Source organism: Salmo salar, chromosome 10 (assembly GCF_965601325.2).
Source record: "Salmo salar chromosome 10, fSalSal1, whole genome shotgun sequence".
NCBI classification, from domain to species: Eukaryota; Metazoa; Chordata; class Actinopteri; order Salmoniformes; family Salmonidae; genus Salmo; species Salmo salar.
Window position 1 is genome coordinate 33,785,243 of NC_138300.1, and position 13,511 is coordinate 33,798,753.

Sequence of the window (13,511 nt, forward strand, 5' to 3'; positions counted from 1 at the left end):
ACGCATGCATTTATGTGCCAATACATACATATATGCAGTACAAGTGTTTCCGTGCATGAAAGCCTATATCACATAGTTGTGGTCTGCTAGATGCCCTCACTACGCTAGACATCTAAAATGTAAAAGTAGTTGCATGTTTAAACATACTGCATTTACTGATAATCTATTGATGATCAAGCAGTGTAAGCGAAATCCCCCGAATGGAGGGGGGACATTCCTGGTGTTCTCGTAGGACCATGATGCGCATTCCCAGAGCCTCGAAGCATAACAGTAACCATTGAAAGGTAATGTTTTTTCTCTGAGCTATCTAGATAGTACACAGTGTTAAGAATCATGTAGAGTCTACTGACAGTAGGCTACTGTGTAAATAATGGAAGACATTCTAAATGCAGATCAATTTCTGTATGCCTTTGAGGGAGTACGTTTCAAAAGGATCAGAGAGGTGATAATGAGAAAGATGTACAGCTCCTTTCAATGATCAGACGCCACATGGACTTCTATTCTTTTATTATCTGTCTTTCAAAAGAGGCATCTACGTTAACGGTATGATAACGCTCTCTCTCTTTCTGTCCATCTTTTCATCTCTCTCCTTCCCTCTGTCTCTCTAACTCTCCCTCTCTCACTTTCTCTCTGACAGGTAGCTAGCTACATATATATTTAGCTATAGGCCTATAGACTGGGATCTTCTGACTAGGCTTTCATGTTTTGGAGAGCTGTATGCTGTGAGTGACTTTGAGTGAGAATGTAATCCATCACCCTATCTACCTGGGATAGAGAGAGTCCCCAGGGCTCAGAGCATAGAGACAGACACAAGCAGCAGCCATCTCACTCAGGATCCAGGCCAAACCTTGCTACATAACACATCTTAACTAGCACACTGTGACTCTGTGATATACATTGCACAGAAAAGGGCACAGTTGTCAGGGTAGATCGTCAACAACGTAGAGAGTTTTGAACATAATAGAAGGTATTAGATATAGCATCGCCAATGACGTCATCGTACTGCAACATTAGCATTATGACAAAGAGGGAGGAGGGGTTCTGTTGTGTTGGATGACAGCATGTATAGTTTATCATTCAGAGCAGGAACACGTCATCCACACCGTGAATCATAAACATTCACACTATATTCATATTCATTCTAGTACACACACAACAAAACATCACTTCCAAATACCAGACACATACAAGGGAATACACATGTTGCATCCATTTGGACATATGTAGTTTTCACACTCCTCTAAGATTGACTATGTTTCTATTAAAACATTAGGTCCAGTGCATCTGTTCCTCCTCTAATGGTAGAGCTCTGTTATATGGTTATGAGTGTTGTCAGTTAGAAGGTGTCTGCATAGTGAGAGGTTCCTCTGGCCTGAAGGTCTGGAGCCTGCAAGAGCAGGTCTTGTGTAACAGAATTCCCCCTGTGACTGTCTCTCTGGTGACACAGAATGGGGCATTCACTGAACCATGGCCTGATGGCAAGTGACACATTGTACTACTGTTGCAGTGTTTGGACTCTATGATGCGTGACTGTGTGTGTGTGTGGTGTGTGTCAGATACTCTTAGGACCTGTCATCATCACAGCAATGTACAGATATAGGATCTTAATTTGATCACCCTGTTGCAGGAGAATGCAGATTGCAGGAAATGTAAAACGTATTTGAGATGTAAAAAGTGTATTTGAGGTTTAAAATGGCTTCTGAAGTTTGTAATTTCCACTTTTCAATTTCAGACTTGATTTTCCCTTATGAAAAATGTATCAACCCATACAAAAATGTCCATTAATTATAATTCCCATTTCTTGGTGCTGCAGGATTATTTACCTGGTGTAGCAAACTGGCTCAAATTAAGATCCTTCATTAAGAGTCCCCATCTGTATCCACACACAACCACACGACACGAACCGGCTGACCCCACATCAATGTTACATAGTCTATTCTGGAAGGGCTGTGGAAAGGAAAGGAGTACTGGGAGAGGGTGAAAGGGGAAAGAGGGTGAAATGAAGGCCTATATACAATTATTTCAATTAATTTAAAAAACTGTCAGTGTTGGAAATGAGAAAATATTGAAGGATAAACTGAATGTATTCATTATAGAACTGTAATAACAATCACAAAGGGATGAAAAATAACCTTGGTGAAATATTGGATCAAAGAGTATTTTGTCATTGTGGCTTTTTTCTAATTGTCACGTCCTGACCCTAGTAAGATGTCATTTTCTATAGTAGAGTAGGTCAGGGCGTGACAGGGGGTGTTTTGGGTGGTTTTTCTATGTTTTCTATTTCTATGTTTAGTTCTAGTTTTCTATTTCTATGTTGGAGTTTTTTGGGATGATCTCCAATTAGAGGCAGCTGGTTCGGGTTGTCTCTAATTGGAGATCATATTTAAGTTGGGGTTTTTTCTATTGTGTTTGTGGGCAGTTGTATTCTGTTTAGTTGTGTTCTGTGTAGTCTTCAGTACCTGACAGAACTGTTAGCTGATCGTTTTCTCTTTGTTATTTTCTTTAGTGTTCTGAGTTTAATAAACAGTAATTATGAGCACTCAACACGCTGCGCCTTGGTCCCCTCTATACGACAGCCGTTGCACTAATCAAAGGGAGATTAATGCTAATGAAGAGGCAGGGTTTATTTATTTCTCAATACTGTAAAATGATTACTAAAAATCTTACAAACATCACATGGATCATCATCACCGTGCTGCAGAACGTTCACTTCACTGCTGGCTAAGCTCATGGGGGGTTTCTCTCTGATGTGGCCATTGTCCTCATGAAGTAACATCTCAATTGACAGCCTACACATCACAGGTGGAAAATAAATGAATAACACCAAAACAAAGCATACATTTTAATTTGTTGAAGTTTCAAGTTTCACGTTTTTAATGTCACATGCACAAGTACAGTGAAAGGACTTTCTTGTAAACTCAAAACCCAACAACGCAATAATCCGGTTTATGTAAATTAGCACACCAAGGAGAGAGAGAGAGCGAAACACAGGCGTGTTGTTGATGACGCCAGACGTTTGGTGTTAGGAGTTTTTTGTTGTTACTGTTTGACTCATAAACGTTGCTAGACGTTGCACCACATCTCACAACTTTCTCTTTCTATGGTATAGGACCTACTACTCATCATGAGTCATGACATGTGGCTGTGGTCGCCTTTTAAACAATAAGGATTTGATGCGTTTGACATTTTTGTGTGAAGGCAAGGGAAAGTGGAGTTTTCCTACACTTGCTCTCCAAGGTGCATTAATTGAGGAGAAAACTGAAGAGGAGATTGGTCAACTCTTGGAGGACAGTGGAAGTTGATAAGAGTGCTTCCTTGTTGTTAAACTAATAGATGTACCAACGACTTTTGGCCCACCCCATAGAAAAATGGGAGGACTTTAGATTTGTCTAAATGTCCAGGGACCAATTACAAAGGGAATACATAACAAAGCATAATATGATCTGTAAATAAGTTGATCACATGGTTCTGTTCAAAGGAAGCCGACAGGTGTGGATATCATGGTTGCATGTGCAGTGTTCTTTGTTCGTTTAGGCGGTAAGACGTGTTGCAAACTCGTGTTCTCTAGGTTTAGGAAGAGAAGTAGCCTAGGCTAAATCCATGACTTTGTGTGCTAACGGTAACACCCGAGACAGTATTTATTGGAGCGGTGTGATGGAGAACTTATCACAGGAAAGAGTAAATCTCTCTCAAGACAGAAAAGGTTATACGGGATTCACAGATGTCTCAAATATTTACAAAAGGTGCGCTCTGACGTTCAATCTCTCTTCGCTTTCTCTCTCGCGCGTTTTCTTTCCCCCTGTAAAATAGTCTACATCCTTCCTCCATTGGAAAATACTTGGGAAACATTATAAACAATTTTATTAGATATATCAGAGGAAGCCAAATATTTATGCGAGGGAAGGGCGAGAGTAGGCTATGTCTCCTGTATGGGGAGAGATGTAGCCCCGACCCAAACCCAAAAAAGAAACGCTTTCCTGTCATGAAACTCTTTTTCACAATGGTTCACTGTCGCTCTCCCTGCATCCTCTTTCTCTGTAGGCCTGCAACCAGAGGGAGATGGGAGAGACTGGGAGAGACTATCAGGACACTGCTAACTCTTTTTATTATTTTTTCACCACTTTTTTCTCCCCAATTTCATGGTGTCCAATTGGTAGTTACAGTCTTGTCTCATCGCTGCAACTCCCGTATGGACTCGAGAGAGGCGAAGGTCGAGAGCCATGCGTCCTCCGAAACACAACCCAACCACTGCTTCTTGACACAATGCCCATCCAACCCGGAAGTCAGCCACACCAATGTGTCAGAGGAAACACCGTACACCTGGCGACCGTGTCAGCGTGCACTGCACCCGGCCCGCCACAGGAGACGCTAGTGCGTGTTGAGACAAGGATATCCCTGCCGGCCAAACCCTCCCTAACCCGGACGACGCTGAGCCAATTGTGCGCCGCCCCATGGGTCTCCCAGTCGCGGCCGGCTGCAACAGAGCCTGGACTCGAACCCAGAATATCTAGTGGCACAGCTTGCACTGCGATGCAGTGCCTTAGACCACTGCACCACTCGGGAGGCCCACTGCTGACTCTTAACCAAACCCTTAAAGGAAAAAGTTTTCCTTTAACTCTGACCCTAACCCTAACCTTAACCTAATTTGAACCAATTCTGAAATAAAATATCAGAATTGGTCCGTCCATATCTTCACAAGTGGAGAAATGGAAAAAAGATAAAACATATCAGTAGGAAAACTATCATCAGCAGCAGTAGGCCCTAAGGAAGCAAAGGTTTCCAAGAATGCTGTCGTTTCCTCGATCACACAGCTGCTATGTGCGGTTTCCGGTTTCCCCTCTTTTAATCCCATAAACGTTTCCACACTATCCAACTGTAAGCAGTGTGAATGAGCATTTTGCACAATAGGCCCTTCCTTTTAGACAGATAATAAGATGGTAAAGTGGTCTAATGGCTGCACTATCATCTGCTGCACCTCTGTAATAATTAGATTTACATTGTAAATTACCCCTCTGTGGACCTTTCATATTATTTATTCATCAGGTAATTTATTGTCACTTAACACTTACAACCCTTCCTTCGATCGGCTCAGAAGCACACAGAGGAATGATTTGGATCAGGGATACCGGTGTTAAGGTCAGGCTGTGTTGCGTGTTGGCTGGCTGGCTGGTGTTTGGTGTTGCCCATGCCGTGTCTGCGCCCCTGCTGGTGTATAGTGATATGGGCAGGATGGATGGAGGTGGTCTGGTGATGGACAGGGTGGATGGAGGTGCTCTGGTGATGGGCAGGGTGGATGGAGCTGGTCTGGTGATAGGCAGGGTGGATGGAGGTGGTCTGGTGATGGGCAGGGTGGATGGAGGTGGTCTGGTGATGGGCAGGGTGGATGGAGGTGTTCTGGTGATGGGCAGGGTGGATGGAGGTGTTCTGGTGATGGGCAGGGTGGATGGAGGTGGTCTGGTGATGGGCAGGGTGGATGGATGTGGTCTGGTGATGGGCAGGGTGGATGGAGCTGGTCTGGTGATGGGCAGGGTGGATGGAGGTGGTCTGGTGATGGGCAGGGTGGATGGAGGTGGTCTGGTGATGGGCAGGGTGGATGGAGGTGCTCTGGTGATGGGCAGGGTGGATGGAGCTGGTCTGGTGATAGGCAGGGTGGATGGAGGTGGTCTGGTGATGGGCAGGGTGGATGGAGGTGGTCTGGTGATGGGCAGGGTGGATGGAAGTGGTCTGGTGATGGGCAGGGTGGATGGAGGTGGTCTGGTGATGGGCAGGGTGGATGGAGGTGTTCTGGTGATGGGCAGGGTGGATGGAGGTGTTCTGGTGATGGGCAGGGTGGTTGGAGGTGGTCTGGTGATGGGCAGGGTGGATGGAGGTGGTCTGGTGATGGGCAGGGTGGATGGAGGTGGTCTGGTGATGGGCAGGGTGGATGGAGGTGCTCTGGTGATGGGCAGGGTGGATGGAGCTGGTCTGGTGATAGGCAGGGTGGATGGAGGTGGTCTGGTGATGGGCAGGGTGGATGGAGGTGGTCTGGTGATGGGCAGGGTGGATGGAAGTGGTCTGGTGATGGGCAGGGTGGATGGAGGTGGTCTGGTGATGGGCAGGGTGGATGGAGGTGTTCTGGTGATGGGCAGGGTGGATGGAGGTGTTCTGGTGATGGGCAGGGTGGTTGGAGGTGGTCTGGTGATGGGCAGGGTGGATGGAGGTGGTCTGGTGATGGGCAGGGTGGATGGAGGTGGTCTGGTGATGGGCAGGGTGGATGGAGGTGGTCTGGTGATGGGCAGGGTGGATGGAGGTGCTCTGGTGATGGGCAGGGTGGATGGAGCTGGTCTGGTGATAGGCAGGGTGGATGGAGGTGGTCTGGTGATGGGCAGGGTGGATGGAGGTGCTCTGGTGATGGGCAGGGTGGATGGAGCTGGTCTGGTGATGGGCAGGGTGGATGGAGGTGGTCTGGTGATGGGCAGGGTGGATGGAGGTGGTCTGGTGATGGGCAGGGTGGATGGAGGTGGTCTGGTGATGGGCAGGGTGGAGGGAGGTGTTCTGGTGATGGGCAGGGTGGATGGAGCTGGTCTGGTGATAGGCAGGGTGGATGGAGGTGGTCTGGTGATGGGCAGGGTGGATGGAGGTGGTCTGGTGATGGGCAGGGTGGATGGAGCTGATCTGGTGATGGGCAGGGTGGATGGAGGATGGTCTGGTGATGGGCAGGGTGGATGGAGGTGGTCTGGTGATGGGCAGGGTGGATGGATGTGGTCTGGTGATGGGCAGGGTGGATGGAGCTGGTCTGGTGATGGGCAGGGTGGATGGAGGTGGTCTGGTGATGGGCAGGGTGGATGGAGGTGGTCTGGTGATGGGCAGGGTGGATGGAGGTGCTCTGGTGATGGGCAGGGTGGATGGAGCTGGTCTGGTGATAGGCAGGGTGGATGGAGGTGGTCTGGTGATGGGCAGGGTGGATGGAGGTGGTCTGGTGATGGGCAGGGTGGATGGAAGTGGTCTGGTGATGGGCAGGGTGGATGGAGGTGGTCTGGTGATGGGCAGGGTGGATGGAGGTGTTCTGGTGATGGGCAGGGTGGATGGAGGTGTTCTGGTGATGGGCAGGGTGGTTGGAGGTGGTCTGGTGATGGGCAGGGTGGATGGAGGTGGTCTGGTGATGGGCAGGGTGGATGGAGGTGGTCTGGTGATGGGCAGGGTGGATGGAGGTGGTCTGGTGATGGGCAGGGTGGATGGAGGTGCTCTGGTGATGGGCAGGGTGGATGGAGCTGGTCTGGTGATAGGCAGGGTGGATGGAGGTGGTCTGGTGATGGGCAGGGTGGATGGAGGTGCTCTGGTGATGGGCAGGGTGGATGGAGCTGGTCTGGTGATGGGCAGGGTGGATGGAGGTGGTCTGGTGATGGGCGGGGTGGATGGAGGTGGTCTGGTGATGGGCAGGGTGGATGGAGGTGGTCTGGTGATGGGCAGGGTGGAGGGAGGTGTTCTGGTGATGGGCAGGGTGGATGGAGCTGGTCTGGTGATAGGCAGGGTGGATGGAGGTGGTCTGGTGATGGGCAGGGTGGAGGGAGGTGTTCTGGTGATGGGCAGGGTGGATGGAGCTGGTCTGGTGATAGGCAGGGTGGATGGAGGTGGTCTGGTGATGGGCAGGGTGGATGGAGGTGGTCTGGTGATGGGCAGGGTGGATGGAGGTGGTCTGGTGATGGGCAGGGTGGATGGAGCTGGTCTGGTGATGGGCAGGGTGGATGGAGGTGGTCTGGTGATGGGCAGGGTGGAGGGAGGTGGTCTGGTGATGGGCAGGGTGGATGGAGGTGGTCTGGTGATGGGCAGGGTGGATGGAGGTGTTCTGGTGATAGGCAGGGTGGATGGAGGTGGTCTGGTGATGGGCAGGGTGGATGGAGGTGGTCTGGTGATGGGCAGGGTGGATGGAGGTGTTCTGGTGATGGGCAGGGTGGATGGAGGTGGTCTGGTGATGGGCAGGGTGGGGTTGGTTTGGCTGCCTGTGATCTCCACACACTGACCACCGTGACCTTGTGTCTGAGGGCCTTGAAAAGGAAAATCCGTCACTCTAGCAGAAATAGCTGCTGACTTCATGTTTGGTTGCAAGGGAGGGAGCATACAGGCACGCACACACACACACACACACACACACACACACACACACACACACACACACACACACACACACACACACACACACACACACACACACACACACACACACACACACACACACACACACACACACACACACAAGAAATAGTCTTGCTGCATAAACACACAAACATGAAACAATCTCTTTTGTCCTTTGATAGCTCTGTAAAATATAAAACTTACAGTATATGCATTATTACTTTATAACAGACCTAATCAGAGAAAATAATAATGCAGAGAAAAGTGTCCCTAAGGGATCGATAGATCTGTGCTCATTCTCTATATCTTAGCATCTTTCTATATTTCTTCCCTCTGGGCCTCTGTCCTGCAGCAGGGTCTAGGTTTTTCTCTGTGTGGTGTGTTGGGCTGTTATCTATGCTTTTATCAACCCCCGTCATTCTCTGTATCTGCTCTACTGTTGCAGCGGAGCAGCCTTTGGGTGCAGTGGCCTAGAGTAACATTCCTTTTTTACTCCTTCATTGGCCAGTCTGACACAGCTAATGACATCATCACCAGGGATATTGTGACCCTGTTTCCCTCACTGCAGACTATAACTATAGCACCGGAAACCAACCCACTAGTTTTCACCCACTCTGCATAAATAAGTTATCAACATACAGTATTTCAGAAGAATACTATCTGCAAGATTAACTTCTATGTTTTTCATGCAGCGGCGCTATAGTGTGTGTGTGTGTGTGTGTGTGTGTGTGTGTGTGTGTGTGTGTGTGTGTGTGTGTGTGTGTGTGTGTGTGTGTGTGTGTGTGTGTGGTGTGTGTGTGTGTGTGTGTGTGTGTGTGTGTGTGTGTGTGTGTGTGTGTGTGTGTGTGTGTGTGTGTGTGTGTGTGTGTGTGTGTTCTCGCTTCCCGCCCTGTATTGTTGATCTTTTTTAACCCCAAAGCCCACTCTGTCTCTTCCAGTAGACTAATATTTGTCTTTCCCCCTCCTCCTTCTCGCCCGTGAACATCTGGATTGGAGCTTTTCAGAAACACAAACTACCCATGATGCTGTGGGTCGATGGAGTATGAATAGTTAAAGATCCTAAACACAACCCCAAATAGTTTACTTGACTGTAAATATTTATCTATGAGCACCATCATCAATGTTGCTTAGTGGAGTAGTTATTATTGCCATTATTCATATTTGTTATGTTGGAAAGCACAAAACCAGTCATATATATCGCTTGCACTAATGGACACAACATCACCACCTAGATTTAGTTTCTTTCATCAGACTACTTGAGGATTTTGTTTTCAAATAATCGTTGGCCTTGTTTTAAGACATTTTTATTTTGTTTCTCGATTTCAGATCTGAAGAGATTGTACGATGCAGAAAAAGACAAGAAGAAGAAAGACAAAGGTAAAGAATTAAGGCCTAGCAGTGAATTCTGATTTCTTCAGTGAAGGACCTATTGGTCGTTAGGCCCTGTGTTGTTCCTGGGCTCTAATAGGCTGTTCTCCAGGTTATTGGCTGTTACCATGGTCCCCAGGCAGTAATCTGGTTGGTAGAGGGATCTGGAGATGGTCAAAATGAAAATAGATGGTGAAAGAGGCTTCACTTTGTCAAATCCTTCTTTTATGTCTATTTATGGTAGTCAGTGTGAGGGTAAGAGTGCGTGTCCAGTATGTGTGTACGTGAGTGAGTGAGTGAGTGAGTGAGTGAGTGAGTGAGTGAGTGAGTGAGTGAGTGAGTGAGTGAGTGAGTGAGTGAGTGAGTGAGTGAGTGAGTGAGTGAGTGAGTGAGTGAGTGAGTGAGTGAGTGAGTGAATGTGAGTCTGAGAGAGAGAGAGAGAGAGAGAGAGAGAGAGAGAGAGAGAGACTGAATGTGGATATATGTGTGTATCCCTTTGTAACTATGGGTAATGAGTGTGTCACTGTGTGTCTCAGGGGCTGAAGTTTAGTCCAGTTTTGCTGGTATGATGGAAGTCATTATAGTTGTGGAGAGCCTGTCTGATTGAAGTCTGTTTGTAACAATGGGCCCCTGTAAGGCCCAGTGGTGTGTGAATGAGTCAGGTCTGAGCTAACTGGATGGGTAATCAGGTGGGATTGAGACTGGAGGGTCCGTGCAGGGGGTGTTCAATCAGCAGGTCGCAGCACTATGCATTTAATGAGCAGCTCACACCACGGATAGGTACCTATCCCTTTTGAAAGCTTGTGGCTTATGTTTTGTTCTCTCTCCTTCTCTCTCTCTCTCCCTTTATCTCCCTATTTCTCTCTCTCTCCCTTTATCTCCCTCTTTCTCTCTCTCTCTCTTTCTCTCTCTCTCTCTCTCTCTCTCTCTCTCTCTCTCTCTCCCTTTATCTCCCTATTTCTCTCTCTCTCCCTTTATCTTCCTCTGTCTCTCTTTCTCTCTCTTTATCTCTTTCTTTCTTTCTCTCTCTCTCTCCCTTTATCTTCCTCTTTCTCTCTCTTTCTCTCTCTCTCTCCCCCTCCATCCATCACACTCACATACTCAGAGAGAACATGACTATGATGTGACACTGGAGGAAATTGCACTAGAGCTCTGTAAATGGCAGTGTAGCACAAAAATCTGCCACAGTATACAGTCAGGCACCCTTTAGAAAGACGAGCAAAAAAGACTGTATAAAATAAATAATTCAAATATCGAGCTATATCAATATATTATTTTACCCTAATACAATTGCTTAAACAAAAAGATAAGTGTCAAAATTATTGGTACCCCTAAAGGTTCTTATGAATAAAATCAAACAAAATAAAATCTGCCTTAACATTCTACTTTTTAAGTGAATCTCAGCATAAGGAACTGTGTTGTGGCCTTCTATGGCTTCCTGTTTCAATGGGGTATAAAAATGAGGTAATGCATGTAAAGTCCCGTTATCATCCATAACCATTGGAAAATTCACTCTTGGATTGCGTCCTACCTGACAGGTCGCTCCTACCAGGTGGCGTGGCGAGAATCCGTCTCCGCACCACGTGCTCTCACCACTGGTGTCCCCCAGGGCTCAGTTCTAGGTCCTCTCCTTTTCTCGCTATACACCAAGTCACTTGGCGCTGTCATATCCTCACATGGTCTCTCCTATCATTGCTATGCAGACGACACACAATTAATCTTCTCCTTTCCCCCTTCTGATAACCAGGTGACGAATCGCATCTCTGCATGTCTGGCAGACATATCAGTGTGGATGACGGATCACCACCTCAAGCTGAACCTCGGCAAGACGGAGCTGCTCTTCCTCCCGGGGAAGGACTGCCCGTTCCATGATCTCGCCATCACGGTTGACAACTCCAATGTGTCCTCCTCCCAGAGTGCTAAGAGCCTTGGCGTGACCCTGGACAACACCCTGTCGTTCTCTGCTAACATCAAGGTGGTGACCCGATCCTGTAGGTTCAAGCTCTACAACATTCGCAGAGTACAACCCTGCCTCACACAGGAAGCAGCGCAGGTCCTAATCCAGGCACTTGTCATCTCCCGTCTGGATTACTGCAACTCGCTGTTGGCGGGGCTCCCTGCCTGTGCCATTAATCCCCTACAACTCATCCAGAACGCCGCAGCCCGTCTGGTGTTCAACCTTCCCAAGTTCTCTCATGTCACCCCGCTCCTCCGCACACTCCACTGGCTTCCAGTTGAAGCTCGCATCTGCTACAAGACCATGGTGCTTGCCTACGGAGCTGTGAGGGGATCGGCACCTCCGTACCTTCAGGCTCTGATCAGTCCCTACACCCAAAGAAGGGCACTGCGTTCATCCACCTCTGGCCTGCTCGCCTCCCTACCTCTGCGGAAGCACAGTTCCCGCTCAGCCCAGTCAAAACTGTTCGCTGCTCTGGCACCCCAATGGTGGAACAAGCTCCCTCACGACGCCAGGACACCGGAGTCAATCACCACCTTCCTGGGATAGGATTAATCCTTCTACCCCCCCCCCCACCCTCCCCCCCAAAAAAGATATAGATGTACAGTGGTTGTTCCACTGGATATCATAAGGTGAAAGCACCAATTTGTAAGTCGCTCTGGATAAGAGCGTCTGCTAAGTGACGTAAATGTAAATGTAAATGTAGTCTATAATAGTTTGCAAGCCCTGCCACATAAGACGAGCGTCGGAGCCGGTGTAGTACGATTCAATCTTAGCCCTGTATTGACGCTTGCCTGTTTGATGGTTCTTCGAAGGGCATAGCAGGATTTCTTATAAGCTTCCGGGTTAGAGTCCCGTACCTTGAAAGCGGCAGCTCTACCCTTTAGCTCAGTGCAAATGTTGCCTGTAATCCATGGCTTCTGGTTGGGGTATGTACGTACAGTCACTGTGGGGACGACATCCTCGATGCACTTATTGATAAAGCCAGTGACTAATGTGGTGTACTCCTCAATGCCATTGGAAGAATCCCGGAACATATTCCAGTCTGTGATAGCAAAACAGTCCTGTAGTTTAGCATCTGCTTCATCTGACCACTTTTTTATAGACCGAGTCTCCAGCCACTAGGAGCGCCGCCTCTGGGTGAGCGGTTTCCTGTTTGCTTATTTCCTTATACAGCTGACTGAGTGTGGTCTTTGTGCCAGCAACCATCTGTGGTGGTAAATAAACAGCCACAAAAGTATAGATGAAAACTCTCTTAGCAAATAATGTGGTCTACAGTTTATCATAACATACTCTACTTCAGGCGAGCAAAATCTAGAGCCTTCCTTTGATTTCGTGCACCAGCTGTTGTTTACAAATATGCACAGACCGCTCCCCCTCGTCTTACCGGAGTGTGCTGTTCTATCTTGCCGGTGCAGCGTATATCCTGCTAGCTGAATATCCATGTCATCATTCAGCCACGATTCCGTGAAACATAAGATGTTTCAGTTTTTGATGTCCCGTTGGTAGGATATTCATGATAGTACCTTGTCTAATTTATTGTTCAATGATTGTACGTTGGTGAGTAATATTGACGGTAAAAGCTGTTTTCCCACTCGCCTTCTGCGGATCCTTATGAGGCACCCCGCTCTGTGTCCTTGGTACCTGCATCTCTTCCTCTTGCAAATAACTGGGATGTTGGCCTTGTCGGGTGTTCGGAGAATGTCCTGTGCGTCCTGCTTGTTGAAGAAAAAATCTTTGTCTAGTCTGAGGTGAGTGATCACTGTCCTGGTATCCAGAAGCTCTTTTTTGCCGTAAGATACGGTGGCAGAAACATTATGTACAAAATAAGTTACAAATAACACGAAAAAACACATAATAGCACAATTGGTTGGGCGCCTGTAAAACTGCTGCCATTTCTTCCGGTGCCATTTTACTCAAAAAAAGGTTGTAAACGCCTGGAGTTTGCTAAACGACATTGAAACATGGATTGGAACCAATGCAATGGTCAGATGACATGCAAATAGAGCTCTTTGGCCATGCACACCAGTGTTGAGATTGGTGTCGAAAGATTGATGCAGAAAAGAACCTCATA